General features: G+C 33.5%; 1 pseudogene; it reads right to left on the bottom strand.

Moving 5' to 3' along the window:
* Nucleotides 1-457: 457 nt before the first annotated feature.
* LOC103074055 (40S ribosomal protein S26 pseudogene) lies at nucleotides 458-848 on the bottom strand (annotated as a pseudogene).
* Nucleotides 849-7,616: the final 6,768 nt, after the last annotated feature.

The following is a 7,616-nucleotide window of genomic DNA, read 5'->3' as shown; positions in this document are numbered from 1 at the left end:
GAGAAAAGTACAGGGCATCAAAAATATTTTTGTAAATATGAAATGAGAAGTTTCCATAATTAATACCAGAGACACCAGGGAGCAAAACAATGATTCTAAACTCTGACAACAGAAAGCAGGATAAATTTCAAAACAAAATAAAAACAAAACACTCAAGCATGTCATATTCAAACTCCTGCAAACAAAACACAAAGAGACAATCTCAGAGACATCTAGAGGAAAATATTACATTATATAAAAATGAACAAAGGTAAGAATTATATCCTCTTTTTTCCTTCAGAATCTATGCAAAAAAATAAATAACAACATTAAGTGTTGAAAGAAAATGTCAATCCAGAATTCTACATCCACTGAAAAAATTTATTTTAGTAAAAACTATTCTACTCATTCATCAAGATCTGTTGCAATGTTAAATCATTTTTAAAGTTTTTTTTTTTAAGTATAATTTCTTTTTTACTGTCTTCCCAGGGGACAGTATTTCTTTAGTATTTAAGGACTTAGCTCCTTGCATGGGCTTTGGTGGAGGTCGTGGGGCAGCACCAGCAGGTCTAAATTGAGGTGGAGGTCTTCGGTCCTTCCGCGCTTCCCGAGAACAATTCCTGACTACCTTGCTGTGAATGGCACAACTCACGCAGTAATGCAGATTCATATACAGCTTGGGAAGCACATAGGCATTGAAAACACTTGTTTCAGAAATGCCCTGACAGCTGCAGCCTCTACAATGTGCCGAACAACGAACTTCTTAATGGCCTTATCCTTGGGCACACTTCGGGCGCAGTTGGTGCTGTGAATAGGCTGCGGCCGCGACCCTTTTGGGCATGACCATTATTCCTTCTTTTCTTGGTCATCTTGGAAGTGAGAAGGTGAGAGAGCAAGTTTTATAAAAACTAAAATTGTGCTACCCCATGCTGTAAGCATTCAGGTTTTAACCTGCACACCATATTTTCCAGTATATGATACCATTAATCATCTAATTGTTTAAGCTAAACACTTGGAAGTCACTTTGATTTACTCACTTATTTATTCTTCTCATAGCCAATCAGTAGATCTCGCTATATCTTTCTCTGGAATAACCTTCATATCATCTCATTTATTTTTCATCTGCACCATAAGTACCAAGTGAAAAACATGTGTGCTTTGGATTCCTACAGTGGCTTTCCAACTTCTTTGTATTCATTCATACCTTTCTCTGATAACTATGGGACTGAAAGGTATCCATGATCAATTATTACTTTAAATGTAATGTCATTTATATCTCATCTATATTGGCTCATAGGAAAATTTTCCCTAATGACTAAAACAGTCTACATATTTATTTAAAACAAGAAAAATAATTTATATGCCTATTGAATATTAAGAGCAAATGTTTCATAGTGTATTGTGTTACTATGGCTCTACTATTACTATTGTTACTCTTGTATTTAACACAGTCTATTTAGTATAGCTTTTAATTTTAATATAGCCTTTAATTTGGATTTTAATTAAATACTAAATAAAATAAACTTTGAAAGCTTAGCTACAGTTGGTGCTTCTATAAGAGAAAACACTTTATAACCCCGCAATATTAATATTCCCTGTAAAAGAAAATTTGCTAGAAGAACTAATTTCTTTACAGTAGGTCTTAGATGCTGAAATAAAATAGGTGCAGTACCATTTTTAATTTTCTCTTAAGAAGTCCTATATTTCAATATCTTGATAAATTGGTGTTTGAGATGCTCTATGAAATTTATAAAATGTAAAAAAAATGATCACAAAGCTAAGATAATGCATTAATTCTTTTTGGTTACCAGTTTGTTTTTTAACTTATTCTCTATTTTCAGGTCTCTTAAGGGTTGACAGGCATCATATTATATTTTTAGGCTGCAAAAACAGATAGGGCATGGCTTATGCCCTCAGTTAGCTGAAATCATTATATTAAATTATTATATTGTTCATAATTGTAGTATTCAACCTCTGACCTGGCTTTTGATATTTCCAAATTACAGTAAGACAGGATTCATTAATTATAAAAAAATTAGATTTCTAGTATATTCTAGTATTTCTCCAATATATCAGAAAAATAAAAGCATAACAAGCAACCAATACCAAAATTATCTAGCTCTATTTCAGAGGGGAGTAGAATATAAAACTATATTTGATTTAAAATTTTTAAAAATATGATGTATTTTAAACATATTATTTCTTCATTTTAATTCCCATGAATTACATGAGAAGGTAACAAAGGAGTTACTTTCAGGAAAAAAGAGTGCAGTAACTGACAACAATCTTAGAACAATGTGTTCAAAATATTCTCATAAATTTGATCATGTAGAAGATAAGAGCAGAATTCTTTCAGCTATGCTGATAGCTAAGCTCCACCTGATGCATTTTACCTACTGGGTTGTTATCACTTTTCATCACTTGTCTTCTTGTGTAAATTTCACAACACACTTTACTAAAAATCTTTACTTCTTAAACCTTTGTATATACTTGCTTACCTCTGCCCCAAACATTGCTAAGTCATGATTTCATGAGAAAATTGGATATTAAATCATGCATATGTGACTTACGCATTCAGTAATGATCCACCCATGTGAAAAGACATGTTTCCAGATAAGAGACAGTGGAGAATCATCAATGAGAAGAAAAGAGAATCTTCTTCCAAGTGTTTTAATTCTAAGTTTAAACAGGCATTGAGGAGCTTACAACTAATGACATCTTGGTCAACAGAACACATGCATTTTTTTTAACATCTTGATTGGAGTATAATTGTTTTACATTGTTGTGTTAGTTGCTGCTATATAACAAAGTGAATCAGCTATATATATATCCCCATATCCCCTCCCTCTTGAATCTCTCTCCCACCCTCCCTATCCCACCTCTCTAGGTGGTCACAAAGCACGAAACTGATCTCCCTGTGTTATGTGGCTGATTCCCACTAGCTATCTATTTTATTTAGTAGTGCATATATGTAAATACCACTCTCTTACTTCATTTCAGCTTACCTTTCCCCCTCCCAGTGTCCTCAAGTGCATTCTCTACATCTGTGTCTTTATTCCTGCCTTGCCCCTAGGATCTTCAGAAGCACGTTTTCTCTTTTTTTAGAGTCCATATATATGTGTTAGCATACAGTATTTGTTTTTCTCTTTCTGACTTATTTTACTCTGTGTGACAGACTCTAGGTCCATCCACCTCACTACAGATAACTCAGTTTCATTTCTTTTTATGGCTGAGTAATATTCCATTGTATATATGTACCACATCTTCTTTATCCATTCATCTGTCAATGTACACTTAGGTTGCTTCCATGTCCTGGCTATTGTAAATTGTGCTGCAATGAACATTGTGGTACATGATTCTTTTTGAATTATGGTTTTCTCAGGGTATATATCCAGTAGTGGGATTGCTTCATCATATGGTAGTTCTATTTTTAGTTTTCTAAGGAACATCCATATTGTTCTCCATAGTAGCTGTATCAATTTACATTCCCACCAACAGTGCAAGACGGTTCCCTTTTCTCCACACCTTCTCCAGGATTTATTGTTTGTAGACTTTTTGACGATGGCCATTCTGACTGGTGTGAGGTGATACCTCATCATAGTTTTGATTTTCATTTCTCTAATGATTAGTGATGTTGAGCATCCTTTCATGTGTTTGCTGGCCATCTGTATATCTTCTTTGGAGAAATGTCTATTTAGATCTTCTGCCCATTTTTGGATTGGGTTTTTTGTTTTTTTGATATTGGGCAGCTTGTATATTTTGGAGATTAATCGTTTGTCAGTTGCTTTGTTTGCAAATATTTTCTCCCATTCTCAGGGTTGTCTTTTCATCTTGTTTATGGTTTCCTTTGCTGTGCAAAAGCTTTTAAGTTTCATTAGGTTCCATTTGTTTATTTTTGTTTTTATTTTCACTTTTTTAGGAGGTGGGTCAAAAAGGATCTTGCTGTGATTTATGTCAAAGAGCATTCTGCCTATGTTTTCTTCAAAGAGTTTTATAATGTCTGCTCTTATATTTAGGTTTTTATTACATTTTGAGTTTATTTTTGTGTATGGCGTTAGGGAGTGTTCTAATTTCTGACTCTGATTTTAGATCTTAAATGCAAAATCTACAGGTCCACTCAAGTAGTAAGAACTAAAAATGCATGTGTTCAGCCACATGTAAAAGAACACATGTATTTTTAGTTGTTACTACTTGAGGGGACCTGTAGACTTTGCATCTAAGATCTAAAATCAGAGTCATGACTATTCTACTCATTAATTTAAAAGGGCAGAATAAAGAAAAATGTCACTAATGAATAAGCTTCCAGCAATTCAGAAGATATCACAACCTAAACTTTTTTGTGAACTACAAAGTTGACAACTAGAAATAAGCTCATTAGGAGAAAAGCTCAAGAAGTGAAAACTTGCATAATTCAATTCCAAGTTAAAGTTTGAGAAAAGCTAACTAGCCAGAAATACACAGTAAATACCATACATGCAATATATGTAACTGAGTCTTCTAAACAAAGTCATATACAATACAAAATGTGTTGCAAAGTGTGCAAAGTTATCGATTCCCCCAAAGACAGAAGAGTATGTTTTGGGAAATGATAATTCAATAGCTGTAAAGATGTTTGCAAACAGGTCAGTGGGAACATTTCTAAGAACAGAAAATTTCAGTCTTGGGATGTTTTAGTATATTTGGTACACAGGTTGGAGATGACTCTGATACTTTTAGAGCTTGTCTTGTCACTGATCCAACCAGGTTGAAATGTTTCTTTGCACATTTGTTCCCATTCTTTATCTATGGTGACTTTTTTATTTTTCTGGGAAGAGCTGATAGACTATAGAACAGTAATGAGCCATAGGCAAATCTCCAAGTCAGCCCTACTTCTAAACATAACCTATGATGACCACTCTCCCCAATGTGTTGAACAGTACCTCCATCAATCCAACATGAAACACACCAGGAGCCAAACAAGAAGACTGAAGTGAAGACAAGGAATAGAGAGTACAAAGCAGAAGTCTTGAGGTAATAGAAGCAAAGAGAAAAAGCCAATTTCAATTTCAATTTCTTGTGAAAAAAAATAAAGAATTAGAAAAAATCAGAATAAATATTAAATCAAGACTACTACCTATTGAGATGATAGCTATTAAATTGTACATACATACATAAAATTTGACCTGAAATTGCTACTTTCTCTAGAATGATTCCTTATTCTATAAAATCTAGTTCTGATTTTTTTTTTAATTTATTTTATTTATTTTCGGCTGTGTTGGGTCTTCGTTTCTGTGCGAGGGATTTCTCCAGTTGTGGCGAGTGAAGGCCACTCTTCATCACGGTGCACGGGCCGCTCACTGTCACGGCTTCTCCGGTTGTGGAGCACAGGCTCCAGACGCGCAGGCTCAGTAGTTGTGGCTCACGGGCTTAGTTGCTCCGCGGCATGTGGGATCTTCCCAGACCAGGGCTCAAACCCATGTCCCCTGCATTGGCAGGCAGATTCTTAACCACTGTGCCACCAGGGAAGCCCTAGTTCTGATATTTTTGAGGAAGATAAATTGTGTACACTTTTAACACAGTTATATTTTGATAACATATTAATACTATAAATAGAATACAACTTATATGAAAATAAATTTGATTTAACCATCTAATTAGCATTTATGCTAAAAGAAATGCAATAAAAATGATTCTTATAATAAATATAAAATGATTTATTAATTATGTCCTCCACCATGATATTGGCCAATCAGCAGAAGGCCTGACAGGGGCAACAATATTTAAATTCAAACATCTCTGATAGTGGTTAACTAGCAGTCAGATAGATGCACAGATCCCTTGACATACATTTTTCAACTTTAATGTTATAAAGATTAATCTGTCAAGATAGGAAGAGAAAACACACCTTATTTAATAGTTTCTTAGCTTGATTTACAACTTTGAAATTGTGACATGCAGTACAAACACTTCCATTTGTTCTCCTTTCCTAAGTCCCACAGAGGTTAGTGTTGAGTATATATCTGAAGTGAAATTGATTTAGAGGTATAGAAAACTTATTTCTATGTTTAAGTGTAGAAACTCATGGTTCCATTAACATAGTTACATTATATAAACCATAAATGGTTTTGCTATGTAAATTTGCATGCAATTCTAATACATTTATTCTCATTTTAAATGCTTAATGATATTAGATTGGTTTGATTTTCCAAATATAAAGACAAAAACATTTTCAATGAAAAAGTATCCCCATGGTTACTGTAGGTAAACATGTAAAATTCTTTTTAAAAATATCTTCTTTTGTCTTTGTGCAGTAGACCCTGATAAGAACAACATATTTTTCAGTTGTTTTTAACATTAAAATCATAAAGCATTATAACAAAATGAGAGCCTATCATTCATGACTATGGTTACAGATGGAAAATTCTGTAATTACATCTGTATCAGTTAATGTGTTCATCGGTTTTTGTATATGGAACACAGCACCTTATTAGGTCTTAGAAGGATGTAAGACAAATAAGTAGGTGTTCCTCACATTAAAGATCTATTGTGAATAAAGTAAGATTTGAGTTAATCCTTGAGTCATCAGTTAAAATTCATAAATAAATACTACAAATAAACTGGAATTGGCAGTAACAACTTACTCCTCCCATGATTATTTTGGGACAGTTGTTGATACTAATTAATTCTGACAGGAAATAAAACAAAATGCATCACTTTATTTTCCTCTAAGGTACATCATTACCAATGAGAAGAAACTTACAAATTACATAATAGATCGCAGGTAACTTTTTTCGTTCTTACGGATTGGGAATTGCTAATGAGAAGAGTTAACTGCAGAAGTTACTGGGTAGAATTTTCATGAATATTTTCAAATAATAAAAGTTAGCATAAACCAATCTGAAATTTATAATCACAACAAATGATGACTGACTATATACACATAGTATATATAGTCACTATATACATTGTAAAGTAGCAATTCAAAATGAACTGGTATTCAGGGGATTTACATACCCTCTGTGTCAGGATGATTTATTTTCCAAATAATGTTACAGATATGTTCTAAATTCAAAATGTTTCTGCTTCACTACTAACTGACTTAGAATGAGTGGGATATAAAAACAAATAGATTCACATAGAAAATTTCAAACTAGACAAATAAATCACATTTGGTTTTGGACAAAGGAATTCAGAGGAAGATTGTAAACAACAGAAACATGATCAGTGGCTTGTGTCATTGGACATGGTGACAGGAGAAAGAAACAAAATACCAGGCTCTTAAAATATTTCATTTACATTTAGGAGTAAAAGACTATCCTGCAAGAATATGTGGTCTGTCCATGTGGATCTCCTTGTTATGAAAAGACATCCTAGAGCTTTTGCTCCAGCAATATCCAATGAATTACTAATCCTGCAAGTACTGTGTGTCATCTTACTCATTATCAAGTCTATCTTGATTAAAGGAAATATCAGGGATCATATAATTTTCACACAGAGTGGTTAACTTCTTTTGCAGGGAAGAAAGTCAATTTACAGGAGCTGTGCCAGAATTATGAATAAATCACCTGTTCTAGGCCATGCATATTACTCGGAGCCTTAAGTACTTTTCCAAAGTCATATCAACATTGGATTTGTTAAGTATGGATAACATCAACAAT

Source organism: Lipotes vexillifer, unplaced genomic scaffold, assembly GCF_000442215.2.
Source record: "Lipotes vexillifer unplaced genomic scaffold, Lipotes_vexillifer_v1.1 scaffold458, whole genome shotgun sequence".
In the NCBI taxonomy this organism is placed as follows: domain Eukaryota; kingdom Metazoa; phylum Chordata; class Mammalia; order Artiodactyla; family Lipotidae; genus Lipotes; species Lipotes vexillifer.
The sequence above is the reverse complement of the archived record's forward strand: the minus strand, read 5'-3'. Positions and strand labels throughout refer to the sequence as shown.